The 25,540-nt window shown below is 40.3% G+C and overlaps 1 long non-coding RNA gene across 1 annotated transcript in view; it reads left to right on the forward strand.

Annotated features, from left to right (window-relative positions):
- LOC122551841 overlaps positions 1–25,180 on the forward strand; it is a 61,757-nt gene extending 36,577 nt beyond the window's left edge. Inside the window, exons 2-4 of the long non-coding RNA XR_006312207.1 lie at positions 7,400–7,422; positions 13,583–13,621; positions 24,998–25,180. This is a non-coding gene — a long non-coding RNA (uncharacterized LOC122551841). The remainder of the gene's footprint in view (positions 1–7,399; positions 7,423–13,582; positions 13,622–24,997) is intronic.
- The last annotated feature ends 360 nt before the right edge of the window (positions 25,181–25,540 follow it).

Here is a 25,540-nt window from a genome sequence, read left to right on the forward strand (position 1 = left end):
CTGCCTGTAATCCTCTGGAGCTGAGCTTGACCTTAGCTTCCTCCACCTTATGTAAGCTACCTTTTTCCTTTTGACGAGAAGCTCCACTGCTCTCGTCATCCAAGGTTCCTTTATCTTACCCCTTCTTGCCTGTCTCAGAGGGACATATTTATTCATCACTTGCCACAACTGTTCCTTAAACAGTCTCCACATGTCTGTAGTGCCTTTACCATGGAACAATTGCTCCCAATCCATGCTTCCTAACTCATGTCTAATTGCATCATAGTTTCCTCTTCCCCAATTATATATCCTCCCATTTTGCCTAATCCTCTCCTTCTCCATAGCTATGTAGAATGTGAGGCAGTTATGGTCACTATCCCCAAAATGCTCTCCCACCACCATATCTGATACCTGCCCCGGCTCGTTTCCGAGCACCAAGTCTAGAATGGCCTCTCCCCTCGTTGGCCTGTCAACGTACTGAGTTAAGAAACCCTCCTGAACACACCTTACAAAAACAGCTCCATTCAAATCTTCTGCTCGAAGGAGGTTCCAATCAATATTGGGAAAGTTAAAGTCATCCATGTGTTTATCCAAGGATTGTTTAAATCTCCTTAGTGTGGCTGAGTTAACTACGTTGGCAGGCAGGGCATTCCACGCCCTTACCACTCTCTGTGTAAAGAACCTGCCTCTGACATCTGTCTTCAATCTATCACCCCTCAATTCGTAGTTCTGCCCCCTCGTACAACCTGATGTCATCATCCTAGGAAAAATGCTTTCACTGTCTACCCTATCTAATCCTCTGGTAAACTTGTATGTCTCTATCAAATCCCCTCTCAACCTTCTTCTTTCCAATGAGAACAGACCCAAGTCTCTCAGCCTTTCCTCATGAGACCTTCCCTCCAGACCAGGCAACATCCTTGTAAATCTCCTCTGCACCTTTTCCAATGCTTCCACATCCTTCCCGAAATATGACGACCAGAACTGTGCACAATATTCCAACTGTGGCTGCACTAGCGTTCGTATAGTTACAGCATATTATTGCAGCTCCAGAGCTCATTCCCTCTACTGATGAAACATAACACACTGTATTCCTTCTTAACAGCACTATCAACCTGGGTGGCAACTTTCAGGGATCTATGCACATGGAATCCAAGATCCCTTTGCACATCCACACTACCAAGAATCTTTCCATTGACCCAGTACTCTGCCTTCCTGTTATTCTTCCCAAAATGTATCACCTCACATTTAGCTGCATTGAACTCCATTTGCCACCTCTCAGCCCAGTTCTGCAGTTTATCCAAGTCCCCCTGCAACCTGTAACATTTTTCCAAACTATCCACTACTCCTCGATGACTTTAGTGTCATCTGCAAATTTACTAATCCATCTACTTATGCCTGCATCTAAGTCATTTATAAAAATAACAAAGAACAGTGGTCCCAAAACAGATCCTTGTGCCACATCACCAGTAACCAGACTCCAGGCTGAATATTTTCCATCAACCACCACTTGCTGCCTTCTTACAGATGGCCAATTCGTAATCCAAACTGCTAAATCACCCTCAATCCCATGCCTCTACATTTTCTCCAACAGCCTACCATGTGGAATCTTATCAGAGGCTTTACTGAAGTCCATGTATACACCGTCAACTGCCCTACCCTCATCTACATGCTTGGTCACCTTCTCAAAACCCAATGAGGTTTGTGAGACATGACCTGCCCTTGACAAAACCATATTGACTATCTGAAATCAAATTGTTGCTTGCTAGATGATTATAAATCCTATCTCTTATAGTCCATTCCAAAACTTTTCCTACAACAAATATAAGGCTCACTGGTCTGTAATTATCAAGGACATCTCTACTGTCCTTCTTGAACAAGGGCACAACATTTGCAATCCTCCAGTCCTCTGGTACTAAACCAGTAGACAATGATGACTCAAAGATAAGGCCAAAGGTTCCGCCATCTCCTCCCTCACTTTACAGAGAATCCTCGGATAAATCCCATTTGGCCCAGGGGACTTGTCTACTTTCACTTCTAGAATTGATAACACCTGTCCATAACCTTGATCCTTTCTAGTCTAATATCTCATACCTCATTCTTCTCCTCTACAATATCCTCCTTTTCCTGAGGGAAAACCAATGAGAAATGTTCGTTTAGTACCTCTCCGATCTCCACAGGGTCCACATTCAACTTCCCACTTCTGTCTTTGACTGGCCCTATTCCTACCCTAGTCATCCTTTTGTTCCTCACATACCTATAGAAAGCTTTAGGGTTCTTCTTTATTCTATTTGCTAAAGATTGCTCACGTCCTCTCTTTGCTCTTTTTAACTCTCTCTTTTTAAAATCCTTCCTAGCTGATCTGTAACGCTCCGTCACCTCATCTGAACCATCTTGCCTCATCATCACATAAGCCTCCTTCCGTTTAACAAGAGATGTAATTTCTGTAGTAAACCATGGTTCCTTTACTTTATCACTTCCTCCCTGCCTGACAGGGACATACCTATCAAGGACATGCAACATCTGTCCCTTAAACCAGCTCCACATTTCCATTGTCTGAATGCCCACATTTTGCCACCCCATTCTATGCATCCTAATTCTTGCCTAATCGCATTATAATCGCCCTTGCCCCATCGATAACTCTTGACCTGTGGCATGTACCTATCCCTTTCCATCGCTAAACTAAACAGCGGAATTATAGTCACTCGCTCCAAAGTGCTCACCTACAACTAAATCAAACACCTGGCCTGGTTCATTACCAAGCACCAGATCCAGTGTGGCCTCCCCTCTTGTCGGCCCTTCGACATACTGTGTCAGGAAACCTCTTGCACACATTGGCCAAAAACTGAACCATCCGACGTGCTAGAGTTCTGGCATTTCTAATCAATGTTGGGGAAGTTAAAGACCCCCATAATGACCACCCTGTTCCTTTCACTCCTACCCAGAATAATTTTGCCAATCCTCTTTTCCACCTCCCTGGAACTCTGCGGAGGCCTATAAAATAAAACTCCAAGCAGTGTGACCTCTCCTCTCCTGTTTCAAACCTTAGCCCACACTACCTCAGTAGACGAGTCCTCGTCAAAAGTTCTTTCAGTCACCAGTATACTATCCTTGACTAACAAGGCCACACCTCCTCCACTCTTACCACCTTGCCTGTTCTTGATGAAAGAACTAAACCCTGGAACCTGCAACATCCATTCCTCACCCTGCCTCTATCCATGTCTCTGAAATGGCCACAACATCGAAGTCCCAGCAACCTATCCATACTGCAAGCTCACCTACCTTATTTCTGATACTTCTGGCGTTGAAGTAGACACACTTCAAACCAGCTTGCTGTCTGCCAGCACATTCCTGTGACCCTGAAATCTTGTCCCTGTCCTCCCTACTCTCGTCCTTCTGTGCACTGCATCTACACCTCAGGTTCCCATCCCCCTGCTGAGCTCGTTTAAACCCACCTGAATAGCACCAGCAAATTTCCCACCCAGGATATTAGTACCCCTCTGGTTCAAGTGAAGACCGTCCTGTTTGTAGAGCTCCCACCTTCCCCATTATGAGCTCCAATTATCCAAGTACCTGAAACCCTCCCTCAATTTCCCACCCAGGATATTAGTACCCCTCTGGTTCAAGTGAAGACCGTCCTGTTTGTAGAGCTCCTTCCCCATTATGAGCTCCAATTATCCAAGTACCTGAAACCCTCCCTCCTGCACCATCCTTGCAGCCACGTGTTCAGCTGATATCTCTCCCTATTCCTTGCCTAGCTATCACATGGCACGGGTAACGAACCAGAAAATGCAACAAGTTGGAGATCTATCCCGAGGTCACATCCCTCTTTATTTTTAAGTGTTAAGATCGGAACAAAAAGTTGCATTCCTTTTTCCTAATTAGGCATTTGAAGAGTGTTTAAACGAGCTCAGCAGTCACATTTGCAGCATCTGTAAAGAATTCTGATTTGAAGAAATGTCAAGCTCTTTTTTTAAAATCTGGTTTCCTGTTCGATATCATTGGAATCAACAAGTTCTCCTTTTAAGGTGGCACCACTTCCAAATAAAAAAATCAGTGAATCACCTTCTTCATTTAGAGCCACTGGTATCGGTATGTGCCTTTGCACTAGAGTAAAGACAGCGATGCTAATTTTATTGCTACAGTTTTTGCTCAAATGAAGTCTTGAATAATAATTGTAATCTCATAATGAAACAAATCTTGTTACTAGACCACACAAAATCATGTTCGGGCTAAATAACAGATTGATATCCCTGAAATATTGTTGCATTAAATTCTGCAGATGTGCAATTTTACAGGGAAGTCTAGAAAGACCCAACTTCTGGCTTATCATTTGAAGGTTGGATATTAAAAAAATCTGCGCTTTAGTTGCAAGGGAAGAACTGCTGTTTCTACAATTGAGGCTTCAAATATTTGTCATGAAGTATTTGGAGAGAATGTTCTATGGTACTGTTAAGCAACAGGTTTCCGAGGTTTAAAACATGGTGCAGTGTTTCTGATAATCATTGATTCTCTGTTTAACCATATGTTGAGGAGGAGAAGACTGCAGTTGATAGCATTGTCTGGAAGAGCCTTGTGCTGAGCAATAGGTAAAGCACTGAATGATGATATTGGACATCGAGTTCCGATTCTTGTGTTGCTGACCTGTTCAAATTTTGTGAAGGAGGAATAGCCTCTGACATAGGTCATGTCTCCTGCTTTACAACAGACTATCTGAGTTGGACTTATTTCTGTCTTGTGTTCAGTGAAACCATATTCTCATTTAGCCTCAAAAGCCCCATAGTGCACGAAGTTATGGACTACTTTGTTAATCAAATTGTCATATCTGTATTAACCTTTCCCAGACAGTATCACTACTTTTTTAACCAATGCGTGGGAAATCATGTCTCACAAACTTGATTGAGTTTTTTGCGGAAGTAACAAAGAGGATTGATGAGGGCAGAGCAGTAGATGTGATCTATATGAACATTCTATGATCTATAAGGCGTTCGACAAGGTTCCCCATGGGAGACTGATTAGCAAGGTTAGATCTCACAGAATACAGGGAGAACTAGCCATTAGGATACAGAACTGGCTCAAAGGTAGAAGACTGAGAGTGGTGGTGGTGGAGGGTTGTTTTTCAGACTGGAGACCTGTGACCAGTGGAATGCTACAAGGATCGGTGCTGGGTCCTCTTTGTCATTTACATAAATGATTTGGATGCAAGCATAAGAGGTACAATTAGTAAGTTTGCAGATAACACCAAAATTGGAGGTGTAGTGGACAGCGAAGAGGGTTACCTCAGATTACAACAGAATCTTGACTAGATGGAGATGGAGTTTAATTCAGATTCAGATAAATGCGAGGTGCTACATTTTGGGAAAGCAAATCTTAGCAGGACTTATACACTTAAGTGTAAGATCCTAGGGAGTGTTGCTGAACAAAGAGACCTTGGAGTGCAGGTTCATAGCTCCTTGAAAGTAGAGTCGCAGGTAGATAGGATAGTGAAGGCGACATTTGGTATGCTTTCCTTTATTGGTCAGAGAACTGAGTACAGGAGTTGGGAGGTCATGTTGCGGCTATACAAGACATTGGTTTGGCCACTGTTGGAATATTGCGTGCAATTCTGGTCTCCTTCCTATTGGAAAGATGTTGTGAAACTTGAAAGGGTTCAGAAAGGATTTACAAGGATGTTGCCAGGGCTGGAGGATCTGAGCTACAGGGAGAGGCTGAACAGGCTGGAGCTGTTTTCCCTGGAGCGTCGGAGGCTGAGGGGTGACCTTGTAGAGGTTTACAAAATTATGAGGGGCATGGATAGGGTAAGTAGGCAAAGTATTTTCCCTGGTGTCGGGGAGTCCAGAACTGGAGGGCATAGGTTTAGGTTGAGAGGGGAAATATATAAAAGAGACCTACGGCGCAACTTTTTCACACAGAAGGTGGTACATGTATGGAATGAGCTGCCAAAGGAAGTGGTGGAGGCTGGTACAATTGCAACATTTAAAAGGCATTTGGATGGATATATGAATAGGAAGGGTTTGGAGGGATATGGGCCGGGTGCTGGCAAGTGGGACTAGATTGGGTTGGGATATCTGGTCTTCATGGACAGGTTGGACCGAAGGGTCTGTTTCCATGCTGTACACCTCTATGACTCTAAGTATAATTTTGATTTTCGTTTTAGTTAGGATGCCAAGTTGAATGACCATGCCCCAGAGCTGAATAGAAAATCTAGTTAAATCTAGAAATACTGATTGGGTGATATCATTCATGTAGTGTTCTACTTTTATGGATATTATTCTAAAAAGTCCAATTGTAAATGGTTTGGTTGGTTTTCAATGATTGACAAGCAACTAGAAAGGATACAACCAGGCTTGATTTAGGACAGATGGAACAGCTTTGTATATATTAATTACATTTCAAATGCATTCACCACAAATTCAGCAGCATTTCACATCAACAGGTTCTGAGGTGAGCCCATTTTTGTAATTTGGAATAAAAGATAATTGTGAATATTTTGTACTGAGAGCTTAGATGTTGTAGATGTTGTTAGTATGCAATTAATAAACTGGTGCTTCCTTGCAGAATCACCTTTTCTGTATATAATATCTATATAACTGAAGCAGCAGTGCCCAGGAGATATATGAAATGGCTTTGAAGAAGTACTTCCTGATTTATTATTATTCGAATCTAGATGTGTATCGAATTATTTAAATGAGATGGTGCAGGAATGCATACCTTTTTAAAAGAGCAATTGGTTCAGCACAAGTTTATTTGGACTTTTATTTCTGTCTTGTGACCAGATGAACCCACTTTCTCATTTACCCTCAAGAGCCCCATTGTTCACTGAGCAATGGACTTCTTTTGAGCGATCAAAGATTTACACTCTCCTCTCCACCCAATCAGCTTGGCAATCATCACCTTTTTTAAACATGGTAAGAACCTTTTTGTGGCTGGATAATAGAGAACAGCAGTTCAGGTACTTAGTATTCACTCTTTTTAGCTTCAAATGCATAAATTTACAGCTGTACCAAAGGAACTGGTCCATTTGTGAAGTGCATTTTAAGAGGTAGGTTATTTTCCCAAAATATAGAGGATATAATTTTAATCATTTTTAATTTGTGACTGATGATGTAAAAGCAGCTCATGGGGCCAGTGCATTTTGACCTTGTCATTGAGATTTACTGTAATTTCTGTTCCTCTTCAAGTTATTGATGTTCAGTTTCATTTTGTTCCTGTGGAAAAGTGGTTGCTGCCATTAATGATAGAAGTGAATCTTAAAGCTTGTGATTTGTTCAGAATGGACGCTTTTTGTGAAGATGAAGCAGACATCAAGGTTTACAAATGCTTTGGAGTATCAATGCTGTTGACTTGTAGCCTTCTATCCTTCTGAAACATTCCAAATTGTACTGGCCACGAGAATCTGAACTCCTTTCTCTTTTGGCTCCAGGTGATGTTGGGCCGAGATTTTGGGTAAGCATGAAAATTTTGCTGTATGCTTTCTAGTCAGGTGAATGTTTTGTTTTAATTATTGAGATGTTTTGTTGTGTAAAACTCCATTGTTTTTTGGGTTGAAGACTGTTCAACACAGGTTTCTCATGCAGAAGGTAATATCATTCAGCTTCTTTCATATCATCAAGTGACAATCTGAATTCATTTGCTGGATACTCTTGATTTTATTTGGGCACTGTACCATATCATAATAGAATCAAGATTCTCTTCACCTGCTGAGATGCTAACTTGATGAACTGTAACAGAAAAACACTGGATCAAACCAAGGCAGTTTCTCAACGGGAGGGGAAAATCAGGTATCAGAATAACATGGACTAATTTTACACAACCTGTAGTGACCAGCTCAGTGTTAGTGTGGGAGGAACTTAAATTATTTTAAGTAAACTCGCATGATGTTTCCATTCCTGTAGTAAATCAAAACTGTCTATTTATCAATATTGTTTGTCTATAGTAAAAGCTCAGTGCTGGTGATTGAATGGCACAAAGGATTGGATGCACCTGGCCTTTCTTTAGCTAGCTATAAAATTTTGATTTGAATATAGCCCGGTATGAAAATCTCCTTGCTGATTGCTCTGGTTAATGGTGCACCTGAAATTTAGTAGGTGCAGTATAAAGGTATTTTGTAAAGTCAGAGATCAATTTGTAACAGGTTGGTAATTTCAGTTGGATGACTAGTGTGGAATGTGAATAGACAGACACAGCACTGAAGTAAGAGGGAATACTGTACAGTTAGAATTGGAAGAAGGGTCACAAACATATCTGAATCTGAGCATTTTATATGGGCAATTAGTGATAACAAGTTTTCCCCTCAGTCTCTGTCAGCATCCCTAATCCTGAGCCTGACCTGCTGTGCTTTTCCAGTGCCACAATGTTTGACTCTGATCTTCAGCATCTGCAGTCCTCACTTTGTCCTAAGATAGAACACAATACAGGACATGAAAGGGCCCTTTGGCCCATGATGTAGTGGCAAACATGATGCCAAATTAATCTAATCCCTTCTGCCTGCCCTTGGTCCATATCCTTCCATTCTTTGCATATTCATGTGCTTATCTAAAAGTCTCTTAAATGTCCTTATCGTAGCTGCCTCCACCACCACCCCTGGCAGTGCATTCCAATCTCCAACCACTCTTTGTGTTTTAAAAAAAAACTTGCCCCTCATCTGTCCTTTGAACTTTCCCCCTCTCACCTTATAAATTCATACCCTTTAGTATTAGACATTTCAGCTGTGGGAAAATGATTATGACTGTCAAGCCTATCTATGCATCTCATAATTTTATAGACTTCTATCCAGTCTCCCCTCAGGCACTGCTGCTCCAGAGAAAACAATCTGTGTTTGTCCAACATTTCTTTATAGCTCACGCCCTCTAATCCAGGCAGCATCCTGATAAACCTCTTCTGCACCCTCCACATCCTTCCTGTAATGTGGTGAGCAGTATTGAATGCAATATTCTAAGCGTGGCCTAACCAAAGTCTTCTAAATCTGCAATGTGACATCCTGACTCTTGTACTCAATACCCCAACCAGGCGTGTCAAAAGCCTTCTTTGCCACCCTATCTACTTGTGTTGCCATTTTCAGGGAGCTATGAACTTGAACCTAAAGGTCCCTCTGTACATCAATTCTGTTCACGGTCTTGCCATTAACTCTATAATTTTTCCTTAACATTTGATCTCCCAAAGTGCAGCACCTCACACTTAACCAGATTAAACTCCATCTGCTATTTCTCTGCTTTGATCTGCAACTGACCTATAACCTGTTGTATCATTTGACGACCTTCTACACTATCCACAACTCCACCGATCTTTATCATCTGCAAACTTACTAACCCACCCATCTACATTTTTGTCCAAAGTCATTGATATAAATAAATAAGGTGAATAGGGAAAAATTCAAAGGAGATATGAGGGACAAATTCTTTTTTACACAGAAAATAGTAGGAGATTGGAACGTGCTGCCAGTGAAGGTCCTAGTATGGATCCCTGCAGAGCATCACTAGTTACCGACCTCCAATTAGAAAAAAACATACTTTTGCCACTACCCTCTGTCCTCGGGGCAAGCCAATTCTGAATCCAAGCAGCCGAGTCACTGTGGATCCCATGCATTTTAGTCTCCTGGATGAGTCTATTATGAGGGACCTTGTTGAAAGTGTTACTAAAATCAATGTAGACAATATCCAATGCTCTATTCTCACTGAACACTTTCGTCAGCTTCTCAAACAATCCAATCAAATTAATAAGCCATGCCCTGCCCTGCACAAAGCCATGCTGACTGTCCCTAATTAGGCCATGCTTTTCCAAATGTGCATAATTCCTATCCCTAAGAATTCTCCCCAGTAGCTTCCCAAACACCTATGTGAGACTCAGCAGTCTCCAGTTTCTTGGATTATCCCTATTTCCCTTCTTGAGCAGAGGAACAACATTAGCTTCTTACCAGTCCTCCAGGACCCCTCCAGTAGTTAGCAAGGTTACAAAGATGTTGGTCAATTCCCCAGCAATCTCCTCTCTTGCCTCTCTCAATAACCTGGCGTAGATACGATTGGGCCCTGAGGCCTTGTTCAGCTAACACTCTTCAAAAGACCCCACACCATTTCTTTCATGATCTTCAAAAGCCCTGGCATAATAGCATGCAGACATTGCTGCAGGTTAGAGATGATGCTGTACTTATTATGTGTTTTGATGCAATAAACTCACCACAGAATATTGAATCTCATTGTTGTAAATATAAACATCCTTTCAGAGATATGTTTAATTACTTCCAATCAAGCTCACTGGCACTGAAGATAATTACCCTAAATGTTTCTCATTGTAACTCTTGCAATTCCTAATTAATCAAATACATTCAAAGGGTTCATTCTTTTGAAACTAAAATTCTATTTATACTTAAGTTCTGTTTTAAACTACATTCCTTGGGAAATGAATCCATGTGGTTTGTTTGTATCTTTTTTTGAGCCTTGTTATCTTGCAGTGCTAAATCTAACCTTCTATGGATCTGTAGCCCTAGGCCCTAGGCCCTGTGCTTCTCGAACCCATTTTAGGATCATCATTGATTCTTATTCCTCCAACTGAATTGCACCACCTCTCAGGTTTTGTAAATAGCAAATTAATTTTCTGTCCAGTTGTAAAGTTATGAGCATTTTGTTACCAATATTTAACAATATTAGCTACAGTCTCCAGTTTGAAGTCACCTGTTCATTTTAAAACTGTGTTTTTGATTCTTGAGATGAAACGTCTTAATGTAAACAGTGAGCAACAGTGGTTCCAGCTGCAATCCTTACAGAACGTCATATGCCACCTCCTGAGTCTTTTACCATTGGTCCCTACTCTGCTTTATAGCCAGCTTTGACTGCCATACAACCCTTGACTGAACAGACCCGAATTTCTTCCAGGGCTCGTTCCCTCCCGATGGGAGGTGATCTGAGGGGCAGTTATGTGCTAGGATAGAGTAGATAACAGATCTACTTTGTTTCAGTTGTATCATTTAAATCTCGTCTTCACACCAAATACTCTCCCACTACTTACCCATTCTCCATCCATGCCAGGTCAGGCCAACCACTGCTCTTAACCACCATAATGTCCCCCATACTGTCCATGGAGAAAGTGTGGGCTGCAGATGCTGGAGATCAGAGCTGAAAATGTGTTGCTGGAAAAGCGCAGCAGGTCAGGCAGCATCCAAGGAGCAGGAGAATCGATGTTTCGGGCATAAGCCCTTCTTCAGGAACCTTCCTGAAGAAGGGCTTATGCCTGAAACATCGATTCTCCTGCTCCTTGGATGCTGCTTGACCTGCTGCGCTTTTCCAGCAACACATTTTCAGCCCATACTGTTCATGCCAACCAGTTCTGCCCCATCCACTACCCTTTGCCTTGCACCCACTGTATTAACTTATATCTGCCATGGTCAAACCTCAGGAGCCATACTAAAATGAAATCAAATAAAAATTTTAAGTTTCTATTTCAGACTTCATCATACGCAGTATACAGCGTCTCTGACCGGCAGTGGTGAAATTTTAAAGATCAAACATCAAAATGATTCCTCGTATGCACGAATGGTTTCTTTATATTTTACTCCAGAACAAAACCCATTTGCAACCTTGTGATTGCCTGTAATTAGTCTAAGTATGGAAACCTATTCACTGCATTTATATCATCCTGAAGTACTTAATCTGTTATTAAAACTCTAATAACAAAGTGCCCATCCAACTCTAACCCTCTCACCCACCTGAAATGCTGCTCCCTCACAATTCTGGCACCCTGATGGACTCCCTGCACTCTCCCCATCTGGCACTTACTTCCTCAACCCTCCTGGTGCACTAATGGGGGTCAAAGGTTACAGGGAGAACACAGGAGAATGGTATTGAGAAGCATTAATAGAATGGTGGAATAGATTTGATGGCCCAAAATGGCCTAATTCTGCTACTGTACGTTCTGGTTCTCATCACACCCTTTACTTATAACGCTACAAGACATCTAAATCTTGAATAACAGCTTGGAGCTATCAATCAAACTTCAGTACTTATGGTCCCTTTCTGTGGTAATGACAAACTGTAAAAGCAGTTAAGCGCTGATAATAAAACCTTTGACTTGAGACAACAAACATCTACTGAAGCTCAACAGGTTTTATCCAATCACTGACCTTGACAATTCTACATATCTTGTCCTTCTTTCACAAGCATTTACATCTCGACAAAAAGTTGTAGGACGCACACTGTAGTTGAGGCCTTTCCATAACAAACAGAAATCGAATGTACTGAAATGGGAGCAGGATTCCAGATCTGCATCGGTCCAGCAACTTTAAAGGTCTCTGAAAACACTGTACAAAAATCTGCCCTTGCCTGGGCTAACTTTAGTCATGAATCAACTAATGTGGTACTTTGGTTCTGTGGTTCTGAAGATGGGTCACTCGATCTGAAATATTAGCTCGGCTTTGTCTTCACAGATAACTGCCAGATCTACTGAGATTTTCCAGAAATTTGTTTTGTTTGGAATGTGGTACTTTATATCATAACCTTTTTTTCCTTTTTTCTTCTTTAACTTTTCCTAAGAATTGATGAAGCATGACCTTACTTGGTGAAATCCATTTGATCATTATTTAAATTCAGTTTCCAGAGTTTGTTTCCTCGTTGGGTAAATATCGCTTTATCTTTTTGGAAAATGACATTCAACAATCTTCACTACAGTTACTGGATTCATTTCATCACTCTTCCTATGGACAGACAACAGTTTTGACAGCAGAAATTGGAGTTGTGACGTTGGGACTATGTGGAAATTCCCGATGCAGCTGACTCCAAGGGAATTCCCCAGGAATTTGAAAGTTTTTTTAGTTAGTGATTCTCTTCCATCTGGAACACTCCAAAAAAGTTCCTTCTTTATAAAGTCCAGAGATTTTTTTTTACAAGGTCCAGATGTGCCAGAGAGATGGATCTTCAAAGATTTTGTTTTTAATTAAACATGTTGTTGTATTTTTATTTAAATATTTCTGACCGTTTTTTTATCACTAGCATTTAGTCTATTATGCAATTTACCTTGGACAGGTCTCTACTCAGCCCAATGGAATTGGTGTTAAGATTCTTGAGACCGGAGTACTTTATTTTCAAACTTATTGCCACCTTAACCATATCCCTTTCCTAGCTTATTTTAGTATGTGTGATATCTAGCACAGGGGTTTTTATCCTGTTACCTTAACTATTGTATCAATTATCTGCCTCTCCCATGACCTTTCTGTCTGAATCATTATGTGGGGAATGAGACCAATGGGACTATATTAATTTAAAATACCTAATCACTGCGAAGGAGATAGACCAAAGGGTGTGTTTCCTTGCTGTACAACTCTGACTGTATGACGCAGAGATATATAATGACACTACCTGGATAATTTGTACTTTAGTACCGATTAACTTCCTAATTAAGATATTCCTACACTGCTTTTTATTGGGTTTTATGTCTATTTTAATATATTAACTTTAATACTGCATTTTGATAGAGTAAAAGTTGATGTTTCAAATGTTGAAAATTAGTCTTAGTATTTTTATGCAGCTGATAATGACATGTATAGTTCCACAATGCAAACATATACATAGTTGTGGTTTATTTTTAAAAATATTATAGCTTTTCTCTCTTTCCTCCTCAGTCCTACGTATCCCTCTTCCTTCAGTGAGCCAGATATGGGGTAAGATGAATTCTCTTCCTTCCTGTGCGTGGTTTGTGTATTACAGTTGCAGTGATGGAAGATTGTTGATGCCAACATGAAGTTAAAGAAATGGCAGATTTACATATTAGATCTGTCCAGTTTTAAATAGACCAAGGGCTGGCAGTCTGTGCACTGCTCTCTAATATCCTATTTGCAGCTCTCAATCTTTTCCAGTTGGATTGCATTGTTGAGAAAAGTACCTAAAATTAAGTCAGAAAGTAATAGATGTGCTTTTACTCTGAATACAAAAAGCTAATAATTATGCTGCAACTTTTTCAAATAATTATTTGAATGAAAAACTTAATTGTGTTGGTTTCGTGGTGCCATGGTGATAACTAATGCCTTTGTTTGAGGAACAGGTTTTATGGTTGAGATGTTTGTTGTTTATGACATATCTGAGAGATTTTGTCTTAATGCACTATTCATTTTTTTTCATCAAAAGATCAATTCTCTTTCTGTGCATCTCTCTACTGACAAATTTATAATCAAAGTCTATTTATTATAAAATCTGTTATGAAACAATTAAAGCTGAGAGAATGTGTTTCTTTGTATAAATCTCCTGGTACTTTTTTTACTTTAAAAAGAGGAACGTGCTTTTTATCCAGTAATATAGTTTACCATTTTTATACTCTTTCTTTTCAAGCATGTTTCTTCATATTTCATACAAAAAAATGGAATGTGCATTTACTGGAAAGCCAAAGAGAAAATCAACAGACATGAAGAATGTCAAAATGTGAAAATTGAGGATTAGATTTATTGTAGTTTCGATTTTTGTCTTTTCATAAATTCAGTACGTGCTGTATTTACACATGCAAATTATGCATTCTGTTTAAAACATTTGGAAATTTACCATGTACTTTGATTAAAATTGCCAATTTTACATCCTTAAGAAATCCAAATCTGTTTTCAGTAATTTTGTGAAAGCTTAAACTTTCCATTATTCCTGAAGGAGATACAGTAAATGTTGTTTTCCATTGTCTGTCATCTCCAGGTGTTTAAGTATAAGGCCTGTGTGTACTGAAGACTTGTGTGATCATTGAGGATTGTTAACAGGCTTAATTCTCCCACCTAGTGGTTCTTTTTGGGAACAACATGCCTGTCCAATTTTTCTGATGAACTTATTCAGATATGTTATTTATGTACCTTTGGAACGGTGGGGGGGATCTTGAAGCCAGGTCTCTTGGTCCTGTGTAGGGACATTATCACTGTGCCACCAACAACATGCCTATCAGCAGCAGGTTCAAATGTCCACCAGCTCTGCAAATGTGAACTTAAATAAAATGATTTAGAGATGCCGGTGTTGGACTGGGCTGTACAAAGTTAAAAATCACACAACACCAGGTTATGGTTCAACAGGTTTAATTGGAAGCACACTAGCTTTCGGAGCATCACTCCTTCATCAGGTGATAGTCACTACCACCTGATGAAGGAGCGGTGCTCTGAAAGCTAGTGCTTCCAATTAAACCTGTTGGACTATAACCTGGTGTTGTGTGATTTTTAACCTTAAATAAAATGGTTTGATTCTTGATATTATGTTATTACATACCATTCCCACCTCTCTCCCAATTATATACTATGTCTGGCAATTTTTGAGAATATTTGTAGCTCAGGTTGATGATCTGGATGTAAGTTAGCTCACTGAGCTGGAAGACTTGTTTTTTATGATGTTTCATCACCATGACTAGGTGACATCGTCAGTGAGAGTCTCCGGTGAAGTGCTGGTGGTATTCCCACCTCTCTATTTATAGGTCTTGGTTTCTTAAGGTGGGTGATGTCATTTCCAGTTCTTTTCTTCAAGGAAAGGTAGATAGGGTCTAAGTCGATGTGTTTATTGATGGAGTTCTGGCATGCAATTCTGGTCTCCTTCCTATCAGAAAGATGTTGTGAAACTTGAAAGTGTTCAGAAAAGATTTACAAGGATGTTGCATGGGTTGGAGGATTTGAGCTATAGGGAGAGGTTGTCTAGACTAGGGCTGTTTTCCCTGGAGTGTCGGAGGCTGAGGGGTGACCTTGTAGAGGTTTATAAAATCATCAGGGGCATAGATAGAATAAATAGACAAAGCCTTTTCCCTGGGGTGGGGGGAGTCCAGAACCCAGAGGGCATAGGTTTACCGTGAGAGGGGAAAGATATAAGAGAGACCTAAGGGGCAACCTTTTCACTCAGAGTGGTACATGTATGGAATAAGCTGCCAGAGGATGTGGTGGAGACTGGTACAATTGCAACATTTAAAAGGCATTTGGATGGGTTTATAAATAGGAAGGGTTGGAGGGATATGGGCCAGGTACTGGCAGGTCGGACTAGATTGGGTTGGGATATCTGGTTGGCATGGACAAGTTGGACCAAAGGGTCTGTTTCCGGCTGTACATGTCTGACTCCATTAGAATGCCAGGCCTCTAAGAATTCTTGTGCGTGTCTTTGTTTCGCCTAACCTAGGATGTGTGTGCTGTCCCAGTCAAAGTGATGTCCTTCTTTGTCTGTATGTATGGAAACTAGTGATCGTGGATCATGTCTTTTGGAGGGTAGTTGGTGTTTGAGTATCCTGGTGGCAAGTTTCCTTGCCAGTTTGTCTGATCTAGTGTCTTTTACAGTTCTTGCATGGTATTTAGTAAATGACTATAGATTTGCTGGTTGTATCTAATGGATCCTTTATGTTCATTAGTCGCTGTTTAACTGTGTCGGTAGGTTTGTGGGCTACCATGATGCCAAGAGGTCTGAGTAGTCTGGAAGTCATTTCTGATATGCCTTTGATGTAAGGTAGTGTAGCTATAGTTTTTAGTTGCATTATGTCTGCTTGTTTGGGAAAACACACACATCCTAGGACAAGTGAAACAAAGACACATACGAGAATTCCTAGAGGCCTGGCATTCTAACCAGAACTTTATCAATAAAAACATCAATTTAGATCCCATCTACCTTCCTTTGGTAAAAAAGAACCAGAAGTGACATCACCCACCTTAAGAAACTAAGATCTATAAGTAGAGAGGTGAGACACACCACTAGTGCTTCACCGGAGACTCTCACTGACGATATTACCTAGTCATGATGATGAAACATCTGAAAACAAACCCTCCAGCTCAGCGAGCTAACTTACATCCATATACTGTGTCTGTTGCACTTTCCTTTTACTAGAAAGGGGAAGTTTTAATTTAATCTAGTAGAAAATTGAACTTAATGTTTTTGAAAGATTTCTGAAAGGCCAGAGGCTAGAAACAAATTCATTTAAACTTCCCATCACATTAAGTTAACAGACCACTGATATTAAAACAACTTCCATTCCTGTGGTTTTCACACCAGTTCATTCCATAATAGACGCCTCAATACCAATTTTGTTTTTAGAAAGAAGGTTCAGTCAGGAGACTTTGGAAAAATCTACTTTATGCGGCACTTCTCTTGAAATCTGAGTAGATTTGTAGAATTGTAGACAACTGAACTAGTGAAACAGCTGATTTATTTCACTTTCTGTTTGAAGCTATGCATTTGATTCTGAAAAGTCTCTGAAGTTTACTTCACGCATACTTGCATAAAGTTAAACAGATAAATACTTGACACAAAGCGCGTCTTTAAACATTTTAAATAATTTTTACGTTCATTTGTTTTGTGTTGTGGTATTGGAGGCAATTTTGGATTCTTTCTAGTTTGAGACACTTAATGTCTGGCGCTTGTGTGAGGCAAATGTAACTTGCTTTTTATCAGCCCAAGCCTGTATGTTGTCCAGGTCTTTCTGTGGAGAGACGTGGAATGTTTTTAGTAGCTGAAGTTTTGAACGCTATCGAACATTGTGGAATAGTGAACATTCCCATTTCTGACTTTATGTTGAAAGGAAAATCATTAAAGATGATCTAAGACACTACCTGCAGAAATGCCCTGTGACTGAGATGACTGATCTCCCATAGCCACAAATATTTTGTTCTGTTTTGGATACAATTGCAACTAGTGGAGAGATTTCCCCTGATTCTCATTGATTTTAATTTTTCTAGGGCTCCTTTGATGCCTCACTCAGGCAAATGCTGCTTTAATATGAAGGATAGTCACTTTCATTTTGCTCTTCACCTCTGGAACTTGTCTGCTGTAAGTTTCGATCAAGACTGTAGTGACCTCTGGAGTTGCATGGTTCTGGTAAAACTCCATCTGAGCCCGATAACTAATATATTGCTGTATTTGTGACTCTTATCAGACAGCATTTTGTCAAAGACATCACCTTCCATTACTTTTCTGACACTGGAGAATAGTAATTTTACAGATTTGAATTTGTCTTGCTTTTTTGCAGACAGATCGTCCGGAGTCAAAATTGTTTTTCAGGCTGCTCCTGATTAGCGAGGGTTTTTATTTTCAGTGCTGGTTTTCAGGACTCCTTTTACATTCTGACTACCTTTTTTTATTAGGTGAGCCAGTCACATGGTTACATTACTTGCAGTATTTGTGTTGATGTATGCGATGTTTGAACACTCGTTGAGAATTGAGGAATTCTAATACTGTTATCATCACCCATCCATTAACCACAAAGAAAGTATTAATTTCCTGGACATCATATATACATTGGCACAACAAAGGCATAGGTTAAAAATAAATCTTTCTTTTCCAAAATAACTAATACACCTACATGCAAAAAACCATTACCCTGAACATGATGTCTGTAGGCTGGTTAAGTCACAACTAATATATTTACATGTGTAGAAAGATGGAAGCTCTTAATCAGACAATTATTATCCTTTTATTTTCCTGTGTCTCAGATCTCAATTACAGATGTATATACAATAATTCATTTAACTTTGATATTGATATAGATGTAGCATTAATTGCCTTTTGCAGATGAGTTCCAAACTTTTTTTTACCAATTTCAATACCAATGAGTATACAAGTGCTTCCCAATTTTACTCCTGAAAGATTTGCTTTGGTTTTCCAATTCGTCACTGGGGGTCCTAAACTCTCCTAAATTATTTTGTTATTTATCTCATTACGTGTTCTTTATTACTACAGTGACAGCACTTCCAAAGTATTTTGTTTGATTGTAAAACATGTCAAGATGTCCTAAGTTATAAAAAGCACTACAAAAATGAAATTGTTTGTTACAGTTTGGGATCTTAGCATTTGCACAATTGTTGCACGTTTGTCGCGAATGGTAACCAAAGCTACAATAATTCACATGTATGTGAAATTCTAGTCACTTCCATGTTCCATTTATTCAATGTAAAATATTATGTCCTCTTCACTTTACTGTATTATGGCTTGAGACTGCTTGATGTTGACAATAGGTATCAAAATGCAGCTTCCCCGATCCTAAAACCTGGAATAAATAAGCGGGAATGTGATTTTAATTTCTGAAGAAATGCACAACTATGCTATCAAAAAATTTGAACCAAATCTTCTGTCTATAATTATTGGACCATACCCATTTTATTAAACAACTTGATTGATTAGCCTTCCCTGAAAATCAAGCAACTGCCAATAAAGTTGATCAGAATTGTTTTGGCAATTTGCTAATGAAATATGAGGCAGCTATGGAAATATAGCTATAAAAATATGGGCTGCACAATTCAGAGATCTATTACAGTGAAATGCTGACTGTAAGAATGTGAGAAATTGCTGAAAAAGGCTTCCAATGTGATTTTAGAAAATTTAAGACAGAAATGCAAGTGTTATGGTGAACTTAGTAGAAAAATGTACTGTTATAACATGGAGACAGACAACCAAGCCAAATCAACCTGTCTACCTTGTATTCACAACACAGTAAAATTAAAACCACTGAAAAATCCTAATAATTACTCCTATGGTTCCTGATCATATTTGTAACTAATTTAATCCCTGACACCAGTCTTGTATCTCAAACAGAAAACTGTTTATTAAATACATGATAGCTTTAATGGGGGAAATAATTTAAACAGCAAGGTTAGATGATTAATGTATATGCTTAATCCCAAACAGTTGTTTTCAGCACCCATGCACAAGTAAGGAATAAATAAACTAAAATACCCAGATCATTTAAATGGAATTCTCAAGTCATCGTTTCTCAGGGCGCTGGTTGCTTTTCTGAAACATTGATCAGGGTCACCTTCTGTTTCTCTGAGACTGCCTGTGATTGGATGACCAGCTGCTTACACATTCTGTCACTTCTGCATATTGGGGCAACTTTGCTTCAATTGGCTGCCCTGGTGGCTAAAATTTCCTGGGTGGTTTTGGGACTTAGGGGTGCAAGGTCGCCTGCCAGCCCTGTCTATTTTGTACAGCTCAATTTTCCACATTGTTACATAGATATTAATGTTGAAACGACTGGAATAACTTACCTAGCAATGTGTTTAGTTAAGAAGCGTAAGTTTTCACTGCTCCTGACTTAGTGGGAGAGTATAGCCTTTGGACAACCCTATGTCTTTAGCCATTTCTTGGTATCATGGAGTAACTTAAATTAGTTGAAGACTGACATCTACAATGCTGGGAACCTCAGAATGAAGCTGAGATGGATCATTTGCTTGGCATTTCCAGCTGAAGGTGTTTTTTCACCCAATGTGTCATCCTTATCCTCAATACTAATATGCTGCACTCAGCTGTCATTTGAGGATGGTCATGCTTGTGGAGCCACCTCCACCATTTGTTTCGTTTAACATTCCCCCACCATTCCCGGCTGGATAATTCAAGGCACATTGAGAGCTTCGATCTATCCATTGGACTTGCTCCATCTGTCACACGTTCCTTCAGCTGTTTATCATGAATGTAACCCTTTGTCGAAGCTTCACCAGATTGGTGTATCATTTTGAATTTTTTGGATGCATGGTGGTGATCCTACCATTCTCTCCTGTTCCTATCACTGAATCAGGGTTAATTTCCTGAGCTCATGCTTGTAGTTGTTTGAAAGGATATGCTGGACAGTACCCAGTTCCCCTTGGATGCCTATTTTTTGAGCTGTAAAAATCTAGCAGTAGTGTCAGGCACCATATTAGAAGGTATTCTCCACATGAAGATAATACTTTGTCTCCACCAAGTCTGGACTAGGTTGTCTCTCCTACCAATGCTGACTTGGACAGATGTACCTGCCCCAGGTAAATTGCTGAAGACAAGCTTAAGTACATTTTTTCCCCCTCTTTGATTCTCTCACGTTTCTGGCAGGTCCTTTAGGAAAGTCCTGGTTGGTCAGTTGTGCTGCCTCCCAGGTACTTGGTTTCTTTTGTATTGAACCTCCTATTCATGCTATCTCCCAAGAATGTGTTTGTCTTTTGCCACCTCTCCAATATTGCTAGACTTCATTCCTGGTGTAGTCCACCTGCTGCTACGACTCTCATTCATGCCTTTGTTACCTCTGGCCCTAATGATACCCAGGCATTCCAGACTTATCTCCCATGTTCTACCCTCGATAAACTTGAGCTGAACCAAAACCCTACTTGTCTGTGCTTTAACTCTTCTTCACCCACCATCTCTGCTCTTGCTGACCTGTGTCAGCATCTGGCCAAGCAATGTTTTTAAAATTCTATCCTTATTTTTTAAACTTTTTTGTGGTCTTGACCATCCTTGTCTCTGTAAATATCCTCCTTTACCACAACATTACGCCTGTGCTCCTCTCATTCTGGTGCTGTGTTCATTTCTGTTTTGTAATTGCTCCACCATTGGTGACTACACCAGCTCCGTGCTTTGCAATCCCATAATTGCATCCTCTTTTTCGACCCTGTTTTTGCTTTTGGCTAACTGTTTTGTCATCTGACCTCATATTACCTTATTCTTTTTTGGTGTCATATCTTGTTTTCAAATGTTCCTTCACACTTTCTCCAAACTACTTTTGGTTCCCCAATTGATAGCCAACATTTCAGGTACTGCACCCTGCAATTAAAGAATCAATTGCATTTGTAACATGCCTTTTGCACCCTGATAATATTCCCAGTTGCTTCACAGCTAATTGATTCTCCTTTTTACACCTGTTCATCTTACCATCATTTTCTCTTCAGCAATTTTCTCAATTTTTACTGCTGTCCGCAAGTACCTCCCACCTAAGCTTTCAATCTGCTTTGCTCTGTAAAGAACCTTGGGATTTGTGCCACATGGAAGACTCTGTTATACTTCATAGATTGTGCTTTGTGCAATTATGAGGAGAAAGTGAGGTCTGCAGATGCTGGAGATCAGAGCTGAAAATGTGTTGCTGGAAAAGCGCAGCAGGTCAGGCAGCATCCAAGGAGCAGGAGAATTGACGTTTCGGGCAGGTTCCTGAAGAAGGGCTTATGCCCGAAACGTCGATTCTCCTGTTCCCTGGATGCTGCCTGACCTGCTGCGCTTTTCCAGCAACACATTTTCAGCTTTGTGCAATTATGTCGGGTTCTCGCTCTAAACCACCCACCCTGCCCCCTCCCAGTGTATCTTGAACTTTAAATGTACCTCTTGGGTTTTTTTTGTCTCCTGGTTTTCTGGATTAGGTTTTACAATCTGAATCCCCTCCTTGAGATTTTAAAATGAAAAATCAGTCAGTCCACTTTTTGATGCTGTCTCCTTTGATCCTTGCTTGATCACATTTCGTCAGTACCATTACAGTTTTCAGCATGTCAAAGTACGTAGTGCTGAGGTTTTACATAAGAAAAGACACTAAGTAGTTAAAGTTGTCAACCACTATACAGTTTGTACATTTTACTGCAAAAATGTTCTTTGCCAGTTCCATTTCAATGCTATTAGACGTGGATGTTAATTTGCATTTTGTATTCCAACCATTGTTAGTTTTTGTGTTATGTTCTGAATCTTACATTTAATGAAAACAAGTGTGACAAAATATTAGAATTCTAATGCATCCAGATTAATTCATTTCCTCCTTGTTAATTTTTTAATAATATTTTTCTGACGCTTGGTAATAAAGGTCTGCATCTCTTTTGCATGATTTCACAATTTGTAATTACAATTTCAGCAGTTTGAATCAATTAATGTGTAATTATAGAAAAAACAGCAGTTTGAAAAATTGGAATTGGAGAAGCAAAGAGAGAATGAGAACAGACTAATAGGTAACACAAAATGAAACTCCGAATTCTTCTCTAAATGAATCATATTTAAAAGGGGTAGTAGAGGCAAAATGGTGGCAATGGACAAAAGGCAATCTTCCTTTGGATGAAGCGATAAGAGATACCTAACAGAGGTACTAAGTGAGTATATACATTACCCCTTCCTTCACAAAAGAAGAGGATGCTGCCAGTATAACATTAAAGGGAAAAGCAACAACAGTCATAAAGAGTGCACTTTAAAGATTAATAGTCCCTAGAGTTGAAAGGACATTGTTTGTTTTTAATGTGTTTGTGGAGTGCAGCTTAAAAGTAAAGTACCTTTTTCTCTAGGGCAGACTATGGGCTGTTAACTGTGCAGTAATAGAATCATACAGAAGACGCTGTTTGGCCCATTGAGTCTGTACCACCTAAAACTACCTACACTGGTCCCACTTTCCTACATTAGCCAATAGCCTTGAATGCTATGACACTTCCGGTTTATAACATCATGAAGGGCATGGGTAGGGTGAACTGCTAAGGTCTCCTTACTGGGAATCCAAAACTAGAGGGTATAGGTTTAAGGAGGGAAAAGATTTGAAAAGGACCTGAGGGGTAACATTTTCATGCAGAGAGTGGTGCATATATGGAACCAACTGTCACATTTAAAAGGTATCTGGATAGGTATATGAATAGGAAGGATTTAGAGGGATATGGGCCAAGCTCCATGACTCTAAGTCCTCATCCAAGTTCTTTATTAAAGGTTGAAGATTCCTACCTCAACTACCCTCCCAGGCACTGCATTGCAGACCCCTCACACCTTCAGGGTGAGAAAGTTTTTTTCCCCTCAATCTCCTCTTCACCTCCTTCTTCTTTTCACTGTAAAATTGCCATCACCCTCCCTCCCCCTCCCCCTCCCCCTACCACTCTGGTCATTGGTGCTTTAACTGATGGGAACAACTGCTTTCTGTTCACCCAGTGTCCTCATCATGTTGTACAGCTCAATCAAGTCACACTTCAACCTTCACTGCTCCAAAGGAAACAAGCCAAGATGATTCAGTCTCTCTTCATTGCTGAAATGCTCCATCCCAGGCAACATCCTGGTGTATCTCCTCTGCACTCACTCTAGTACAATCACATCCTTCCAATAGTACTGCACACAGTACTCCAGCTGTGGCCCAACCAATGTCCTGTACAGCTCCAGCATTGCTCCCCCTTATAATCTATGCCGTAATTAATAAAGCTAAGTGTCCCATGTGCCTCCATAACTATCCTAGTCACTAATTCTGCAACTTCAAGGATCTGTAGACAAGCACCAGGAAATTCCTCTGTTTTTCTGAACTTCCTACTGTCTTGCCATTCACTGAGTATTCCCTTGTTTTGTTCTTTCTTCCAAGTGTTTTGTCCCATATTTATTAAGGTTAAATTCCATCTGCCACTGATCTGCCCATCTGAACGATCTATTTATAGCCTTCTGTAACCTAACACCTTTGTCCTCCACAGTCAATTACCTGGCCAATCTTTGTATCACTCGCAAACTCGCTCATGACACACTCCTTCTCTCAACATTTTCATCGACATCATTAATGAATATTACAAACAATAAGGGACCCAGCAGTGATCCCCTGTGGTACACCACTGGATGCTGGGCTCCAGTCTCATAAACAGCCTGCTACCACTACCCTCTGTCTCCTGTCGTGAAGCCAATTTTGGATCCACTTTGCCAAGTTAGCCTGGATCCCGTGAGCTTCTTTTATCTGTCTCTCTTATGGGATCTTACCAAAGGCCTTGCTGAATAGTAATAGAAATCCATGTTGGTTAAGCAGGTAATGGCTGCTGCCCTGAGGAATTTGATGTTGACAGAGGCAGAGTCATAGTGATATTTCAGACTGGGAGGAAGGGAAGGAGAACAAATGGGACCAAAGGCTGACAAGTCCCCAGAACCTGAAAGCCTGCATCATACAGTCTTAAAGGAAGTGATTGTGGAAATTCTAGACTGACTGTAGGCAGCTTCTTCTCTCACTTGTGCTCACCCACCCTAACCCTCCAGATTGCTAGCTAAATGCCCTCTATGCTTCTGACCGGCTCATTTGGATCATCCTGGCACTTCTGTTACTCCTGCACTCATTAACAGTTCTTCCAGCCACTTTCATCTCATTCAGTCTCATAATAGATTGGAAAGGTCATTATGTGACATGTTGGCCAACATTTGACTTCTCCCTCCGCTATGGGGAGAAAATCTTTGAGTTAACAGTTCAGGATTGTGATCATTCATGGGGAGACAGAGAGCTTGATGTCCATGGAATGAAGTAAGCTTCACCATGCTGCTCTCCTGTTACTACTAAAGTCAATGTATTCATAACAAACTCAAGTTACCATCCCTATTGCGCAGCTCATTGCTTCTCTTGTCTTCTGCAGAAATCAGCAGCACCTATACAGCCTCCACCCTGAACAGTCCCAGTTTTCAGAGCACAACCAGGATAGAATTCCTCCTTCCTCCAAAGTCTAGCTGTCTAACAATGATAAAATACCTGCCAGCGCATTCTCAGAACGTTGGAGAACTGGGAAGATTTAATTCAATAGATTTGAACTCACTATGAATGTTGATCCTTGAACTAGAAATGAACATATCCATAGTTGCAGAGATCCATAGGCTGTACTTTCGTTAGAGAGAGATGACTGACAGTCGGTTTGATCTGACGGTTGCCATGTCTCCAGCCGCAAGGTTGAGGTTGAGAAGATACTCACGGTGTCCTCGGCCGATACAGGAATTGAATGTTTCCAGCCAGCCTGCCAAGTGGGCCAACAAAACTGTCTTTATAAGGAGTGAAGTCTCTTACAAATCCTACAATACGACCCAGGAAGCAAATGGAAATCTTAAGCTGTCCAGTGGCCCAAAAATAGAAAAACACAAGAAGTCAAAACTCAAGGTTTGCTGCAGATGTAATGAAGTGTGGAATG

Source organism: Chiloscyllium plagiosum, chromosome 1 (genome assembly GCF_004010195.1).
Source record: "Chiloscyllium plagiosum isolate BGI_BamShark_2017 chromosome 1, ASM401019v2, whole genome shotgun sequence".
NCBI lineage: Eukaryota > Metazoa > Chordata > Chondrichthyes > Orectolobiformes > Hemiscylliidae > Chiloscyllium > Chiloscyllium plagiosum.